The following is a 19,635-nucleotide window of genomic DNA, read 5'->3' on the forward strand; positions in this document are numbered from 1 at the left end:
ATGCATAATACCTTTCCCTAATTTTAAATTTTCCAAGATTTGACACCATACTTTACTGCTCCCCTGAAAAAAAAGTAAAATGGGGGTTCTACTGTATATGGGTATATTCCATCTATATGGGTATATTGTAGGCTTATGGTTATAATCTTTATGGCTATATTCTGTGCATATGGCTATAGTCTGTGTATGTGTTCCAGCATTTGTCACATATGTAACATTAAGTTGCTTGCTGTTACAAGTGCACAATAGAGAAGTGTACCTTGAAAAGAGCAGTGATACAGTGTAGCATTCTCTGCCTGTTACACATTGACCTCAGGAATGTCCTGCTAAATCTCATTCTGCTCCATCCAAGGGCAAATAAACAGGTGGCTATGGCCAGGGCCGGCCGAAAGGTGGCCATAGACGTAACAATTACGATCTTTCTTGGAAAAGATCTTTCCAAGAAAGATCGTTCGTTTCAATACACACGTGTAGAGCTGAATCGTCAGATATACAGGTAGATATATGGGAAGAAACAATAGAATTCTACCTGTATCTGACGATTCAGCACTAACAATGGGCGATGTTTGGGTCAATTCAAAGGCACCCGATCAAAATTTTCCATCCAGCCCGATCGACGAGCCGACCGATATCCAAGTCTTCTGCCGATATCGGTCGGCTCTTTTTCCACCATACACGCAAAGAATATCGGACGAAAATTCGTTTCGTACGATATTATCTGTGCGTCTATGGCCACCATTAGGCCTATTGGACCAATTGGGCCCCGCACCTCTGGGGGCCCCGCACCACAGATAATATTTCCCTCAGCACATGATGCTGCCTGGCCTGCCCGCAACTTTGTCCAGCCCATCCCCAAATCCATAGGTCCAGCCCACCCCCAACTCTGATAAGCCAGCCTATCCCCCAACTCCATAGGTCTAGCCTGCCCCCAACTCTCATAGGCCCAGCTTTCCTCCAACCTTGATAGGCCCTGCCTGCCCCCAATCCAACCAAGCCTGCTCCCAAGCTGAATCGGCCCAGCCTGCCCCAAACTAATTGGCCCAGTCCACTCTCCTATTTCCTCCCTCTCTCTCTCTTACCCTGTGTGCCCCTATTATGTGCCCCTATTTCATCCCTCTCACTCTCTTACCTTGTCTGCCCCTTTCCTTTCTATTTTGTGCCTGTATGCCCTTATTTTCCTAAATACTTGGTGTGTCAGTAGCCAGCAACACTTTGTCTAGGGGCCCTGCCAACATGGTCCCAATTGGGCCCCACATTTGATAGGATCAGCCCTGGCTATGGCAGCCCTTTATATACATTCAAAGCACTGAACACGCATAAATGGTTTCTCAATGAATAACTCAGTGTACAGTTATCTTCTACATCCAGCCGGTACCTGTGCAGATATAGAATATAATATATATATTGGTATAGAAATTGTCATACTGTAGGTAGCCGTTTAAATTGTAAAAATGTAGCAAGTTTTACATTAACACAAGCGGTGGGCGTATCAGTGAAATGAATGAATATGGGAGATAATTACAGTTGTTTCCCCAACTCTAGATTATATCTCCAGCTGAAGCTTTGCATATAGTTTTATATGTACCATTTCATGCAGTTACTGTAAATGGAGCAAATTGCAATGTGGCCTCATTAACAGCTAAATGTGAAATATGAGCACCGTCTGTCATGTTCAGTTGCTCCAATACAACAATTTTCCCCAAAGATGCCAACATCATTACACTAAAGTGTTGCAGCTATATCACCGAAAATTTCTCAAAGAGCAACAGTCACATTTTGTCTAATTGAATAGCTAAGTTGTGGACCATATCAGGTCATAGAGCCAGCAATGGAGCGTGGTCGGGCACCCCATTTACCAACAAATGCACAGATTGCCTAAAGCATTTACTTACTGGCAGCTTATACTGTGTTTAGTCAGTTTACTGAAAATGCAACATTGCTAAATGAATTCCCTCAGCCTCTGAAAGTACAGCATTGCCAGAATTACGTATCATGCAAGAAATTAAATCTTTTACAAACATACATAGCGCTGATGCTACAACATGCAATGTGACAATTGTGGGATAAGTAACAGTGGATAATAGTCTCTGGGAAGAGAGTGTGACTGTAGGATAGCAGGTATAGTAGGGAGAGATGGTGCCTATAGTAACAGTGGATAATAGTCTCTGGGAAGGGAGTGTCACTGTGGGATAGCAGGTATAGTAGGGAGAGATGGTGCCTATAGTAACAGTGGATAATAGTCTCTGGGAAGAGAGTGTGACTGTAGGATAGCAGGTATAGTAGGGAGAGATGGTGCCTATAGTAACAGTGGATAATAGTCTCTGGGAAGAGAGTGTGACTGTAGGATAGCAGGTATAGTAGGGAGAGATGGTGCCTATAGTAACAGTGGATAATAGTCTCTGGGAAGGGAGTGTGACTGTAGGATAGCAGGTATAGTAGGGAGAGATGGTGCCTATAGTAACAGTGGATAATAGTCTCTGGGGAGGGAGTGTAACTGTGGGATAGCAGGTATAGTAGGGAGAGATGGTGCCTATAGTAACAGTGGATAATAGTCTCTGGGAAGGGAGTGTAACTGTGGGATAGCAGGTATAGTAGGGAGAGATGGTGCCTATAGTAACAGTGGGATAATAGTCTCTGGGAAGGGAGTGTGACTGTGGGATAGCGGGTATAGTAGGGAGAGATGGTGCCTATAGTAACAGTGGATAATAGTCTCTGGGAAGGGAGTGTGACTGTAGGATAGCAGGTATAGTAGGGAGAGATGGTGCCTATAGTAACAGTGGATAATAGTCTCTGGGAAGGGAGTGTGACTGTGGGATAGCAGGTATAGTAGGGAGAGATGGTGCCTATAGTAACAGTGGGATAATAGTCTCTGGGAAGGGAGTGTGACTGTGGGATAGCAGGTATAGTAGGGAGAGATGGCGCCTATAGTAACAGTGGATAATAGTCTCTGGGAAGGGAGTGTAACTGTGGGATAACAGGTATAGTAGGGAGAGATGGTGCCTATAGTAACAGTGGGATAATAGTCTCTGGGAAGGGAGTGTGACTGTGGGATAGCAGGTATAGTAGGGAGAGATGGTGCCTATAGTAACAGTGGGATAATAGTCTCTGGGAAGGGCGTGTGACTGTGAGATAGCAGGTATAGTAGGGAGAGATGGTGTCTATAGTAACAGTGGGATAATAGTCTCTGGGAAAGGAGTGTGACTGTGGGATAGCAGGTATAGTAGGGAGAGATGGTGCCTATAGTAACAGTGGGATAATAGTCTCTGGGAAGGGAGTGTGGCTGTGGGATAGCAGGTATAGTAGGGAGAGCTGGTGCCTATAGTAACAGTGGATAATAGTCTCTGGGAAGGGAGTGTGACTGTGGGATAGCAGGTATAGTAGGGAGAGCTGGTGCCTATAGTAACAGTGGGATAATAGTCTCTGGGAAGGGAGTGTGACTGTGGGATAGCGGGTATAGTAGGGAGAGATGGTGCCTATAGTAACAGTGGGATAATAGTCTCTGGGAAGGGAGTGTGACTGTGGGATAGCGGGTATAGTAGGGAGAGATGGTGCCTATAGTAACAGTGGATAATAGTCTCTGGGAAGGGAGTGTGACTGTGGGATAGCAGGTATAGTAGGGAGAGATGGTGTCTATAGTAACAGTGGGATAATAGTCTCTGGGAAAGGAGTGTGACTGTGGGATAGCAGGTATAGTAGGGAGAGATGGTGCCTATAGTAACAGTGGGATAATAGTCTCTGGGAAGGGAGTGTGGCTGTGGGATAGCAGGTATAGTAGGGAGAGATGGTGCCTATAGTAACAGTGGATAATAGTCTCTGGGAAGGGAGTGTGACTGTAGGATAGCAGGTATAGTAGGGAGAGATGGTGCCTATAGTAACAGTGGATAATAGTCTCTGGGAAGGGAGTGTGACTGTAGGATAGCAGGTATAGTAGGGAGAGATGGTGCCTATAGTAACAGTGGGATAATAGTCTCTGGGAAGGGAGTGTGACTGTGGGATAGCAGGTATAGTAGGGAGAGATGGTGCCTATAGTAAGACTATATCATAGTGTGCTTTTTAGATGTTTATGAAATACACTTCCAGAACCTGACAGCTGTACGGCCACAAATTGCTGATTTATACGGTATAAATAACAAGAAGTCTGTCTTGCGTTGTGGTATCATTGCGCCAGTTTGCTACATTGTTCAGTGAAAAGCTGTTAATTAGCAGAAAGCAAAACCCTCTGTTTGCACTTGGTTTTAACCGACTTGCCCCCATTTTCTTCCTACCTCTAAATGGGCAGAGGCTACACTGATGGAGCTGCCTTCCCTGTGTCCCAACAGTAGACAGTACCTGTGTCTGTGCCAATTTCATGTTCACACTTTCAGCGTCTCTGCTGTGCTGCTGCATTACACAATTCCCAGCTGTATTCAATGTTTGCTTATCTTACAATGCAGCACATTAAGTACTTGACACGTTGCTCTCCCCTTTTACTACGTGACTGGTCGGAAACAAGAATAATATGTAAAACGTGAAATGTTTGCAAAAAGGAAACAAATTGTCAGTAGACCACTTCCCATAGAATCTCATTTAAACAAATAATTACAATTTTTAAAATTGATTTCCTTTTTCTCTGTAATAATAAAACAGTACATTGTACTTGATCCCAACTAAGATATAATTAATCCTTATTGGAGGCAAAACAATCCTATTGGGTTTAATTATTGTTTAAATTAATTTAAAATAGACTTATTGTTGGATATTTAAATTATGGAAAGATTCCTTATCTGGAGAACCTCAGGTTCTGAGTATTCTGAATAATAGGTCCTATACCTGTAGTCAAACTGCTTGAGTATTCTAATTTAGAAAAATGTGTTTTTCATTCTGAATCAAAATCCTTTTACAGCTTTTCTGGCAATGGGTTGGTGTTAATGAAGGTAAGTGGTATATATATATAGATATATGTACTTACGTGATAAAGCGTCTCCAGGGTCGGACTGGTGGGACTGGGGCTGCCACCCCATGGGCCCCTGCATTCGCCAAGGGGGCCCTGCCGCGCCCCCACACCAGCTTACAGATAGCCACAAAGATGCCTTTTCTATGCATATTACTCTCAAATTTAGCCAAGATTTTGTACTTAACGTTTCCTACTGTGAAGTAGAAGGAGATAGTTATTGTACACTCTGAGCAAGAATACTTTAAGAGCTTCTCATAGGCATATCAGTTGTGTAAAGTCTATCCAGCAAGCTGTTCAGGCTCCATTTATAACTTTAGTTGCAGCTGATAAATAATGATAAATAATACACATTGCTCAGCTTAAAAGTACAGCATAAAAAGGGTGATTTCAAACATTATGAAGGCAAAAAAATAAAACCCCATTTTTACTTTCTTTAATGAAAAAGAAACCTATCTCCGATATACTTTAATTAGAAAATATGTACTGTTTTATAAGAAACCTGACTGTATGGAGTGAAATTCTCCCTTCATTTACTGCTGTGGATAGGAATTGTCAGATGGTCCCTAACTGCTGAGCAGGGAAACAATCATACTTATGAACAGCAGGGGGAGCCCCCGCCTTACTTCCCAGCCATGCAGAACTCAAGCAGCTTTGTTTGTTTCCCTGTAGAGCAGTCTGTGGTTGAGATTTGTATTGGATTTTATTTTTGCCTTTACATCCCCCTTACTGTTTCCAACTCCAGCTGCAGGCACAAAGATCATGGAGCCAGATTTAAACAGATAAACTGGGATTCTATTTGGAGGATTATTTTGCTGCAACCACTGGTTCTGCGTTGGATAAAGTTGGATGAGTTGGAGAAAGTTTGTATTAAACAATACAACAGCTATAAAATCCACATTAGATTACATGACAACACAGGACCCAGTGCAGTCTGTTTATTCTGATTATTATTGCTGTATCGGCTTCTGGCAGATATTATTTGACTTGTGCTCTTTTGATCATTTTGATGATCCCTAAGCAGCCCAGACCACACTGAGCATGTGCACAGTCTTAGTCTTGCAAAGATGTATAACAAAATTACAAGATGGTGACCCGCTGTAGCCAACTTTGAAAGCATAAATTACCGTATATACTCGAGTATAAGCCGACCCAAGTATAAGCCGAGGTACCTAATTTTACCTACGAAAACTCGGAAAACTTATTGACTTGAGTATAAGCCTAGACACAACTACAGCCCTGTCTCCCAGCAGCGCACATTCCGCCAAAGCGACCCCCCCATCGATCAACCGGACTTCTTTGCAAAGTTGATGGTGACAGAGAATTGCCAAATGGATTCTCTGGAGGGTGCTGTGTGATATTGCCATCACTGTTAATCTTTTGTATAACCAACAGAGGGCGCACTGTTATTCTTTCATATAACCAACAGAGGGCGCTGTGTGATATTGCAGTCCCTGTTATTCTTTAATATAACCAACAGATGGCGCTGTGTGATATTGCAGTCACTGTTATTCTTTCATATAACCAACAGAGGGCGCTGTGTGATATTGCAGTCCCTGTTATTCTTTAATATAACCAACAGAGGGCGCTGTGTGATATTGCAGTCCCTGTTATTCTTTCATATAACCAACAGAGGGTGCTGTGTGATATTGCAGTCTCTCCCCAAGCGAACTGTTGGTATAGGGATGATTAAAAGTGACTGCAATCTCAGCTACTGCCCGCTGACTCGAGTATAAGCCGAGGTAGACTTTTTCAGCACATTTTGGATGCTGAACAACTCGGCTTATACTCGAGTATATATGGTATTTGTTTGATTAGGCTTGTGGTGCAGTAAGTTCATGTTTATGTTTACTATACAAAATACAGCATTTCTAGCCTCATTCTGTTTTAGACTTTACTTCACCTTGAAGCACTCCTTTGCCAATGGAATTTTCAAACCTGCCTGATTTATATCTGGCTGAAAAAAGACCTGGTATCAGTCAGGCAGGGCCCCATGGTTAGTGGTGTAACTATAGAGGAAGCAGAACCCTCGGGAAGAGGAGTCTGGGCTGTGGGATATTTTTCCTCTATAGTTGATCTCTAACCCTCGAAAATGTGTACACCCTCTGCAAACTGTTTGCAACGGCAAGTGCTAGGGGGCATCCAGGTACAGTAAGAGGCGGGTGGGTATGCCACTATTGGCCACATTATTACGTGCTTCCCCACGGTCCTTCTTGACCGGCACAAGCAGATAGGCTGCTGACTTGCTCTAAAGGGGCAAAGCCTTCAGCTGAAATCTGCCCGTGTATGGCCACCTTTACACTTTTGAAGGTTCATTTACACAAACAAGCACATGTGCAAAGTACTAACATGGACATAAAATGCTCATTTGCAACTGATGGCAAGCGTCAATGCAGAACATTCAATTTTTTGGCTGGACAAACGAAATATTGATGTGGCAACAGGAATCATTGAATTCCCAGACTTGACACTTACTCCAGCAAAAGTCAAAGATCAAAATGCCCAGCTGGCAGATAGTACAAGGCATTTGTTTGCACCAGTGAAAATACATCATCGTTTTGTTCATAAAGACACACTGAAATAGAAACAATATCAACTAATGAATGCAAACCTGACATTAAACAAGCCGCAATGATGGATATAATTAATTACCAGCTAATTATGCAGATGAACATAGGAAGCCTTCTACTAATCTTATTGGAGGAAATATGTTCATTAGCATTAATGTCAGCACAAAATGCCATAATACTTTTCTTTCTGTTTGTGTCTGTTTTTTTGTTGTGTTTAATAGCAACATAGCGAAAGCCAGTAAGCACATAAATAATTATGTATGTGTGCGGCTTCATCAGAGCATTTTATCAATCTATAAGGAACCTCATCTTACTGGAGTAAATCCTGCTCAATTACTAAATTACTTATTTTCTCCCTGTGCTTGGTCTCTCTGATGTATTGTCAGGCTCTGACTGTTGTGTAAAAAAATGTTGTCTTCTGTTACTTACATCATATTTTAGTGGAAAAAGTTTCTAAGTCCCAATTCCCGCCGTATGCAAATTAGCCTGAGTGAAGACCTCTAATGAAGTTTCGTTAGGCATAATTGATCGCTAGCGCATATTTGCTTTGATTGCCGAATTAACGCTAGTGAAAATTCACCACCGTTCAGCGACTTGGACGCAACTATGCATTTTAGTAAATTAGCATTGCCTGAGCGAATTTTCGCCTGGCAAAGTGTAGCGATGGGTGCAAAGCCGTCTCTGGCTAATTTTCGCAGGTTACTAAATTAGACTCCAATTGTGATTCTTGGTGTTGGCACCCAACTGAGATGCACATGTTTATAAGCCAGAAAAGAAACAAGTAATGTTGGATTCTTGTAGGAGTTTTTTTATGGTTATTAGAGTATACATGAGTCAGGTACAGGCCTTGATACAGTTATCCTTTTCCCATTCCATATATCTAACTATTGATCGGTATAATAGAAGAGTAACACCTTTAGTTGCTGGCTTGCTGCTGAGAGCTAGGCTTTGCATCATATATCTTTGCATTGATAAACATTGCCCAGGGACAGAATACTACGATTTTTGGGGACTTACAGAGCATTACAGCATGCAGCAAGTCTGTCTTGCACCGAAATGCAGAAATATTAACTAATGTGCGGACGCAGAAAGAATGAACGCAAACCCTATGGAGGAACTGAATCAGTAAACAGGTTGACTAAATACGCTTTAATAGGAGCCATACGCGAGCCAAAACATGCAGAGGACAAAGTCAATTAACATTCTGTACTGGTTTTATCAGGAAACCCAGGGCATCAGATATAATGTAGCCCTGTGTAAATATATCTTATGGGCCAAACAAGAGGGCCATGAGAGAGAATGAATTTAGTCTATTATATATCTTTACTTTCTTTAACACTAATATTATTATTAGATAACATTGGGGGTGGGGGGATACAAACAAGCAGCATTTTAAACAAAGGCAAACCAAAACAATTGTAGAAAGATAAATGTGCACACCCGGGCCCCTCAATTAGTTGTACCACCTGGTGCACAGACCTTTTTAGAAGACGGCACTTCCAAAGTAGCTACAAGAAAATAAATAGGTACCAGTAGTCAAAGCGATTCAAACAGGGGACAAGCCCCTTGTGTGTTTATTACGTCACAACGTTTTGGGGGCTTCCCCCTTCGTCGATCACCTGACGAAGGGGGAATGCCCCTGAAACGTTGTGACGTAATAAACACACACACGGGGCTTGTCCCCTGTTTGAATCGCTTTGAGTGCTGGTACCTATTTCTTTTCTTGAATCCAAAACAATTGGACAGAGAACCTAGTTTTAATTGTTTTCCAGACTAGAGAAAAGATAAAAGTACATGGCCCCCTGCACAATACCGACCTGCACCCAACAACTTGACCTACTCTATTTGCACATCCCCTGCCCCAAACTTGCAAAATCCCTGCTCTTACAGCCTCACTCCTCACTACCCTCACTCCTTCACCTTTGCATCATCCCATTTGTTGGCACAGGGGACTGGGTTTACTGGCGATTCAACAACTGTCAATCTTCCACCCAATCTCCAAGTCAGATGGGACCAGCAGGTCATATGCAGCCCCCAGCTCTCTGCCACCCTAAGCCCAGGTCTTTGTGGCTTGCCCAAAAATCCGGATCTCAACACTGTCCTCCTCATGTGTTTTAACCACAATGCAGTATTTTCCTCCTACAATTCCAGTATAATTGTGGTCCCAAGGTGGAGATGCACCTGAGTATAATTCTAAATATGGGGTAACTCACCACATCAAGGAAGAGGCTCAGGTGCACCGACCTGAGCCCTCAATGCGGGGAGCGGACAAACCAAAAAATTTTTACAGCCTTATGCGTTTTGTGTTGCAAACAAAGAGCCTATGACTAAGTGTTTGAAACACAAAACGGGTAAGGCTGTGGACACAATAAATTATTTCACTTTGATTCAAGTGCCTGGTGGAAGATTGCCTTTATTGAGTGCCTGCTCCAAAGAATTTTTGGAGATGCACCTGACACAATTTCAGCCAATCCATTTAAAGGAGCAGCATCGGACTGAAGGGTCTGAGGCCCACCGGGGTTTTTGATACCCCCCCCACCACGGGTACCTGTTCCCTTGATTGGGGCCAGTGAAGGGCAAGATCAGAGGGGAGCGCGGGCTGTGTGCTACCAGAAACAGCGCCAGGGCCCACCTGGTTTTAACCCAGTGTCCTGCTTGCTCAATCCGACCCTGTAAAGGAAGCAGGAGGAAGGCACCAGTAAAATGCCACTGTATTCAAACTGTAGAGAGGTTACACACTTCTATTTCACCTCATTTGTATGGTTCTTTCAGTGTTGGTGATGATTCCTAGCGATGACAGCATCAGCATTCAAGTCCACTAAGCTTTGCACCCAGTGTTATGGCAAGATAAAGTCTTCAAGCAGTTTCCAGCACCTTCTAGCTGGAGAATACCCAGAAACAGGAATATAATTTAATTAGCCACAAGGAAAACGTAAAGGGCTGTTATTTATGAGTCTCATTATTGTACGGTTTCCTTGTAGGAACAAAGTTTCCCTATGGCAAATGTTAATTACTTGTATATTTCTGTTGTGCTCTCGGCTGTTAATGATAACAAATTGTGACATATACGAACAATTTAGTTCCCGTGAAAAAAACCTGAAAGTGTAATTATAAAAATGCTAATTGAAACATGCGAATCAAGCAGCAATTTACACATTGTTTAAAAATAATGATATTTTTCAAGGGTCAAAGAAAGAGAGCAATACAATAAAATAATGGGGATAAGGAGTGGACCCCTCTTTTCTTTGTGCAAATTTATATTCCCCCCCAGCGAGCACCAGTTTTCTAATCTCTGCCCCTTTCCACTTTTATCCATCATGCCCTGTTTGTGGCACTAGGAGTTGGTCCAACTAACCTAGAATTATTTTCTTTTTTTTTTGTTGTTGTAAAAACCAAATTCTTTGTGCCATGTTATTCCTTAGTCTTTGATTCTAGATCTTCTGCACTTTATAACTACCTATTCTTTATTTGCACTGCTCTTTCTCAGCTTTGTGTACTGTCTTCCACTTCCAGCATCAGACTGTGAGCCTTGGACACACACCGGGATTGCCACCTCAGTGGCCCCCACATACCCCCGGCCCTCCACCTCAGTCATGGAGCCCTACGATGCCTCGACTCCCGCTCCTCCCTCCCACGTTTACCTTGTTCTTTTACCTTGAGGCTGCAATCAGGGGGGAGGTAAAGGAGAGCTATCTTCTTGCAGGTCTGGATTGGTGGGTCCCACCAGGTATTTTCCCCGTCTCCCACTAGCCCAGACCAATCCTGTCCACGTCTGATTCGCCCCATCCAGAGGGGAATCTATGCTATAGGGGTTTTATGTTTTTTTTATTGAAAACTTTTCCAGGGCATTTGTATCATTTGGATCTATATTTCAGATGTAGGGGACTGGTAAATTAGTCTCCCAGTTTTATTTAACAGGCAGCCCCCTAGTGCTATAGACTCCTAAACTGGTTACTAAAATACAGTTAGGAGGGGGGACCAATAAGTGTCCAGAAGATGTCACTGTGCTAAAGTATAAAGTCCTGAAGAGCCATGTGCTCAGAGTCCATTTTGTGTAAGTCCTGGTCTCAGCAGGCAGGAAGGATAAAGTGCAACCTAGACAGGTCAGGTCTAGTGAGAATAGGCCTTAATAGGTCACTCTAGGAGTGACAGACAGTCAGGTTATTTAGCTGAACAGCCTGAGGCTCCAACGAGGAGTGTGAATGGGATTAAGGTCCCAAGTACTAATTGCCCAGAGTAGGGACTAAGTGTACAGATTTAGGGATGTGGATATTCCGCTGGGTTCCAATTGAGAAAAGGCTGCTGTGTATGTTCTCTTCCCTGCGGGGACTAATACTGACCCCTGGTGCTTGAGAGTATGTGCCTATCCACTGTTGTTATATGGTCCTGCTGGATCTTTATGTACACGGTAGATTACTGTGTTCAATAAACACATTCTCTGGTAAGATTGCAAGAACCACTGGCACCCAATTATTGTGCACTGTATCTATTTACAGTTGTACTACACCCTGTCTCCACACCATTGCAAGGGCTTACCAGCTGAGAATTGAAGTCTTATCCAGAGCAAAGTATTGGGATAAAGCTTATATTTAGAGAATGGTGCCACTCAATTTACTTTAGCGTTACACAAAATAATTGCAAAACCACCTAATATGTGTCGTGATCTCAAGTTGTCCCTTATAAAGTCTCCATGCACCTTCACCTTCTGCATTGGTATTAGTCCTGTTCCTCCACCCTCTTTTAAATGACCCTTTTCTGCCTCATTCCTGTTGTCCTTCATCTCACTTATTCTCTCAACTCCTCTACTCCCCCTTTCTGTTGTACTCCATCCTCCTTGTGCCTGCTATTAGGCCTGATTGCCATACCGATGTGCTTGCAGTTTAAATGGGCAAGACACATAGTAAACAGCCTCGTTGGCTGTTAATAAATGAGGCCCAGTCTCGCAAACAATTGTTATCTATTCTAAATTGAAGCCTGCATAACTGCTGATCATTGCAGACAAGTTAATAGGACTCAAGGATCCAAGACGCAGTAATTGCACAAGGGAGGGAAACCTGACATCAAGACAAAGAGAAATGAACAGTAGACACTAAATGGTGAGCAGCTTTTTCTATGGAGAAAAGCGATAGCTAATAATTGAATGATTAGAAACAGAAAAGGTGAAATAACATGGGATTTGTACAGAGTAACAGGGTTTAACAGATAGATTGTCTTGAAGGTAATGTCAGACTAAAGTACATTTCCAAGTCTTGGAATCTCCCCTAATCCTTCCACATCTTTTGTCTATGATCCTTTGCAGCCCTCATATCTCATCCATCTACACCAGCGTATATTACTTTGAAAGTGAAAATCCCCAGTGATAGCAATGATATGTATCACTTGCTGGAGCCCAGCTCAGTGCTGGACTTGGTTTTTTACCCAATGTGGGGAATGTATAACTGTGTATTGGTCATTCAAGTGCTTTGACCTTATAGATCAGAGGTCCTCAACTGTTTTTACTCATGAGCAAAATTAAAAATGTAAAAAGAGTTGAGAAACAACACAAGCATGAAAATGTTCCTGGGGATGCCAAACAAGTGCCGTTATTTGGTAGCCCCTATATGGACTGACTGGATGGTTTGGCTGTTGAACTTTCACTATTCATCCTGAAGCTAATAAATACTAAGCCCTGATTGGTTGCTGAGGGTTACTGCCCAGGTGCAAATTTGCCCACTGTTTCATTCACACTTGGTGCCAGTGGTTCTTAATAACAATTTATAAATTGCTGAAATTGACAGAATTTCAGCAACAAATCGTAATGAAAAACAATTTGCACCATGGTTATGGTGTGAAAGGCCAGAGTTTTTCTCCAATGCCTTGGCAAGGCACTAGAGTGAATGGAAACTTTCCTATATGAACATAATGTTCTTCTACTGCTCATGTTGCAGCACTCGCAGGTACCGGCTCCTGATTGATAATGATCAGTATTGAAAGAAATGAAGGTTACCAGAATATGGAAAAAAAATGTGGACACTAGAAAATCCAACCGAAATTGCTTTAATGCCATTCACAAAGGTCTGCCTGGAGAAGGAGCTGAAAATAATTGGTTTTACTTATGGCAATTAAATGTTTTGTGCTGAAATATTGTTGTCACGGTAACCAGACGATTTTTTTAATTTGTATGTGTCTATTTATATTTATATCACATACTTTTTGAGAAATGTATTTTTCTTGGGTTTTTAACTTCATTGTTATGAGATACATCCAAGGTGAGCAGATCTAGAATCAAAACAAACTACATTCCCCATAATGTAGTCGAACAGACTTTCTAGACAACCCGACAACTGCTGTTGAAATAGCAATGGAAAAGAATAGACGCCAGGTAGGATTGTCTAGAGGCAGGTGAACCCACCAAGGTTCATCTAATGAAGTGCTGGACCTATTTAAATACTGACAACGGCAGGTCTAGTGATCCCTTTTGTAAAAAAAAGGGCTAGTTAAGCGATTAGCAAGCTAGCAAGTCTTTGGATCTTGGGAGAATGTTTCAGAGGCCTATTTTGTTTAATTCAAAATACTAATCCAAGCAGAAATATAGCTATTCCCAGTAGAGAACTCACAGAGAAGAATAGTGCTCATGCCCCAGGCCCTCAGCTCAGTGGGGTGGTCAATCAGGGTCACCTGTCCAGTTTTGACGTGGACAACCCGGTATTTTGAAGGGCTGCCCGGGTCAAAACTTCCAACCAGTTTTCCAAATAAGGAAAACCGGCCAGGATTCCCCATGATTGACACGGGTAATCTGAGATCACGGCGTCATAGCACCGCCCCTCCGTGTCAAGCCATGTGCCTATATGTCACGTTTCCGCCTCCTCTGTGTTACTGCCCCGCCCCCTGCCTGGTCTTTACTGGGGGAAAAGGTGGCAACCCTATGGTCAATCTGTATAGAACAATAAGTTATGGGGCACTTTGGATCCAACATGCAGATCAGACCAAAAAATATTTGTTAAAAAGTAGAAAAAAATCTTTATTTAGACCATCATTTCAAGCTTTACGCATTGTGTGTTCATCTGACACTTAATCATAAGCTTCAAGCTACATATTGTTTCATGCCTATGATTACATGTGCAAAAATAAAAGTCAGACGTGAACTCTGCGCGAAGTCCAAATTTATAGGTATGTAGCAGCACCAATTAAATACTTATGGACCCACTTGCAGTGCTGCAACTACTGGGGGAGCAGGGGGTACAATTGGGCCAGGGTCCATACCCCCTCAGGGCTCCCAGGCAGCTCACGCACCATGGAGGGGGGTGGGGGGTCCGGCTGCATGTCCCGCACCCCGCTAGTTACGTTACTACCCACTTGTCCACAGATCAAACGGATAAGTTTAGATTTAGTGCGCTTGCCAACTAAAAAACAGATTTTCCAGTCCTTAGAAAAAAAGAATACGCTCAATGGTGTGTTAAATCTTTTTTACAGGGATAACAGACAGAATCGGATCTACTCACAAGCCAGTTTCTTGATTTTTGTGCCTGTTGCAGACAGCCGGAACTGTCGAAGGCCCCACATGCGGTCAAATCTACCAAACCATTCTAACGTTCTAGAGGAGTTTCGCAGAAATGAACGCTAGTGAAACTTCGATATGAAATTCTCGTACTGCAAAAATAATGCTAGTGAAAATTAACCTGCGTTTGGCTGCTGAGACGCAACCTCGTATTTTAGTGAATTAGCGTAATGGTAACTAATTTGCGCCTGGTGAAGTGGCATGAAGTATGGCGAAGCAGTCGCTGGTGAAAATTCGCCCTTTAGTGAATTTGCCCCATAGAATTCTGGAGTCTGTCTCAGGGTTGGGGAAGGCAAGAAAATATTTTTAAAGGGAAAAATGTCTATGAATAAAGCGACAGTGACACATTCTAAAGCTGCAGTCACAGCCAAAAAGCAGCCTTATATTAAAATATAGATTAAAAACAAAACCATGTCAAGGACATGTCAGCATTACTTTATTCCCACATGTTTAGCCTTGTTATAAACAGTATCACATTCCCCTTCCCTCCAGGCTTGGGATCATATAAATATTGTATGTAAGTAATATGTTTGGCAACACTTATTGTTCTAAGGATCCAATTTGTTATTCTGCATATAAAGCAGAAAGGGAAAAAAAAAACATATAATAATTCATTCATAACATGGCACTCCTAGTAAAGAGAGTGTCATTATATCAAATATCTGTTATTATCTAGCTGCTCTCACCTTAATATAATCTGTTTTCTAGCTGTGCTAATATAAATGGAAATGTTCTAAAATACAAACTTATATTTAATGCAAATGACAAGTTATTTGTTTCCGTGTCATATCATCCTTTATTGGGTACAGCAAATCTTTTTTCTTCATATCTACGCTTAGAACTATGAATAGGAGCTTATTGCTTGAATGTGCGCAGACGTTCCTTATAGACCTCAGTGGTTTTGTTTACATAGAATAACAAGCCTTTTTCCATGGGTGCCTATGGAGCATTCCTCAGCGGAATTACATCTGTGTATTAAAAACGAAGATCCGCCTGAATGTATATATTGCTTTATATTAAAAAGGCTTCATTGATCTACAGATTAGGCTTGATCCTGGATAAGTGATCATTATGAAGAATTGATATTAGGAAGCTAACACAAATCCTCATTATGGGCGATGGAAGAGCTGCTTCCGTGCAGAACAGTTCTTTTTCACAACTGCCAAACCCGGGAGAATCTGTTCTACCAGATCTGAACCAGACTGGACCCTATGTTGTTTTTGACAAACCCTGATTCACTCTACTGTAGATCTGCAGAGAGAACCTGTGGAGCAGCTGAGATTTCTTTGCAGAGAATGCATATTCTGAAGATGGGAGACCAGAAAAGCATGCATTTTCCAAGACCTTCAGTGTGTGAGTGAACTTATTGCTCTAGCAGGGTCCTGAAACGGCAAAACCTGTCTCCAAGTCCCACCTCTCCCCAACCATGCAGAGAAAAAAACTTGTTTCAGGTGCTCCGATACCAGATAGGGCTTAGGGACCCATCTGAGATTTCCAAGCCCCACTTATCCTCCAACCCTATATGGTACCTGAGCGCCTGAAATAATTTGGGAATGGTCAGTTCAAGGGTGATCACTTGGGGCATATGCTATTTTTTTATGCATGCACTTTCATTGACCCATTTTGCACCTCTGTCACACCATTCAGTGTGCTTTGATGTCTGTGTTGTACTTTGTACATGTACAGTCGTAAATATAGACTTGTGTGTAATGTGCCCCTATGGCTTTAAATCCCTACACTTCCTGATCTCCCTAGTTGCTGGGCAGATGCCCATGTATCTAGTTGTAATTTTCATAGTCCAGTTATGGGCCAAGAGGTGTTGTGACCACTTCCTGTCACACTTTGAGTGAGTGAGAAGGGGTGGATCTTCCTCTTTGTCTCCTGGTGTCTGATCCAGCTGGATGTTTCCAGGGAGCCTGAGTACAATAAGGCCCAGTAAAGCCAGTTTGCCCTAGAGGGACCTGAACCTCTAGTGTGGAAGTTGGGGAGCAGGGACCCCGTGAATGAGGCTAGTGAGTGGCAGAAATATAATTTTTATAGACTCTATAGGAGGGTAAGATAGTGAGGGAAGAGAGAAAGAGCAGCTTTGTGCTCCATCAAGGAGGTGTAACTGGGAATAGCTTCCCAGGCTGTAAAATTTGCCTACAGTGAAGGAACACAGTGGATAGAGTGTCAGGCTTTAGGTTCTCTTCCCTGACTACTTCAGTGGGTGAGATCCAGACCATGTGTGAGGTATTTCTGCCTGGAGGTGCTGTACTGCCTTGACTACATCCTCAGGGAATGCACCTGCCTCTGATATACTGTCTGACACATGTGCCTATATAATCTGCAAATGCCTCTTTATTGATGTAAGTTACCTGTGTATCATTTGACTCTGACAAATAAACTATTTGTTCTGTTTGATTTGCAAGAACCTCCTGGCGCCCTCGTTTGGGAGACCTTAGAAAATGAATAGCTCTGAGTGCCATCCCGCCGGCGATTTTCATTCTAGCCGACTGGAAGGCAGGGAAGGCAGTTAGGGGAGATTAGTCGCCCCGAAGAAGAGCAGTTTTGTCACTGGGCGAGTAATCTCCCCAGATCTGACCGTGTATCTCTGCCCTAAGGGGTCAGAATCAGTAGTGCAGACAATGATAATGTAAAAAAAAACATTTGGGTGACATTCCCTTTGAAGGGGACCTGACACCCAAAAAAATATTCCAAATCCTATTTTATCACATTAGTCAAGCAGAATTTACTTTAATTACACTATATAAATTATTTGAATCTTGTTTCCTTCAGTCTGGGAATTCATAATTATAACAAGCAGGCAGGAGCCATTTTGGGGACACTGTTATTAAGGCAAGTCTTGTATCATCTCAGAATCTTGTTTGTGCACCAGAATGGGGGACCTGATGTCCATCCCCATGCCCTGGTTACACAATTAAACAGTGAAGAGAACGGGGGAATGTGGGGAGAGCAGTGACAATTAGGAAGTGCTGAATGGAAAGTGAAAGTAACTGCCTGCCCCGCTTTTATGTCTAAGGCATAGAGGAGAGGCAGGCAATATTTGATTGACAGCTGACATTTTCAAATGTGTTTACAACAGCTATGAATGCATTAATAAGAAATAGAATTTGGATTTCATGTTTAATTTGAAAAGCACTTTTATTCTACAGTTTTTTTTATGTCTGGATGGCATTCCCTTTAAATGAATGCATCTTCTGAATCCCAGTTAATTTGGCTGTTTCCTTACTATGACGACTGCTAATACACCAACAATACATTAGGTTTACAAATTCTAGTCTTTCCTGAGTGTTGCTGTCACTTATATCCGGCTCTCTGGCAATACACACGCTCTTATGCATACTCTAAGTCTCATCAATGGAGGGGGGAGAGATACTTCATTGCATCCTCAGAAGCTAAAAATATGAGTCTGCCGGAAGAGAACTATCTTCTATGGAATGCCTGGATACGGCAACAAGGGCCGGGGAGATAGAGCAGGTGCGTGATTAAAGCCACTGAAGAATAAATATATTAGTGCACTGACTGTGTATCTGCCTGGAAAAATAGACTTAGGGGCAAATTCACTAAGATTCGTAGTTGCGCCAGGCGTAACTTCGCCGCACTTCGCCGCACTTCGCCAGGCGTAGTTTCGCCAGCGCTCCGCAAATTCCCTAAAATCCGAAGTTGCGCTATGGGGTAGCGTAAGGTTGCGAAGTTGCGCTAACGTTGATTCGCTAAGTGAAGCGAAGTTACGCTAGCGATGGTTAATTTGCATACGGCGCCAAATTCAAATTTCAATGGAGGAATACGTAGCAGCACTACAAATGCCTGGGAAACCTTCAAAACATCAAGTAAAAATTTTTTTTTGCCCTACACATGTGCCCACTGTATAGTTAAGTTGCCATGAGTTAGGAAATGTAGGGGGGGGGAGGGGAGCCCCAAAAAAAGTTTCGATCTTTTTCAGCCTATCACCCATAATATAGAAAAAAACGCCAGCAATCCCTATCTACTCTATTGCGATTCGCCTGGTCTGAGGTGGCGAAGGAAGTCTGGTGTAAAAGGTAGCGTTCAGTACACTGCGTGTGTTAGTGAATTTGCGTAGTTACGTCCATTGCGCAAATTCGCTAGGCGAAAGGGTGTGAAGTAACACTAGCGAATTTACGCTAGTGAATTTGTGAAGTAACGAAAATGACCAACGCTAGCGAATTGACGCTAGCGTTAGGCGCTTCGGCACATAGTGAATTTGCCCCTTAAAGTAAATGAACCCATGTTACGTTTATATGTATACATTTGGGGTTGCTGTCAATTTAATTTATCTTAAATGATCAGTGAAACATATTGGCAAGGCAACATGTATTGTTGTTTTAATTCATTTGCACTTTTCATAAACTGCCAACAAAGTACAGTAATTTACTGAATGGAATACAAATATCCTCAGCAAAACCAAAAATGGGCAGAATCTAGAACAGTGCTCCAGATACCCAGGACAGTGGGTAAGGCACTCCCAGCCTAAAGAATATCAAAACCCTAAAAGTGAATATGGTTAAAAAATGCCATGTTTTTAATACTGAACTTATTGCACGAGGCTAAAGTTTCAGCTTGTCAATAGCAGCAAT

The sequence above is a fragment of the Xenopus laevis genome, chromosome 5S (assembly GCF_017654675.1).
Source record: "Xenopus laevis strain J_2021 chromosome 5S, Xenopus_laevis_v10.1, whole genome shotgun sequence".
Taxonomy (NCBI): Eukaryota; Metazoa; Chordata; class Amphibia; order Anura; family Pipidae; genus Xenopus; species Xenopus laevis.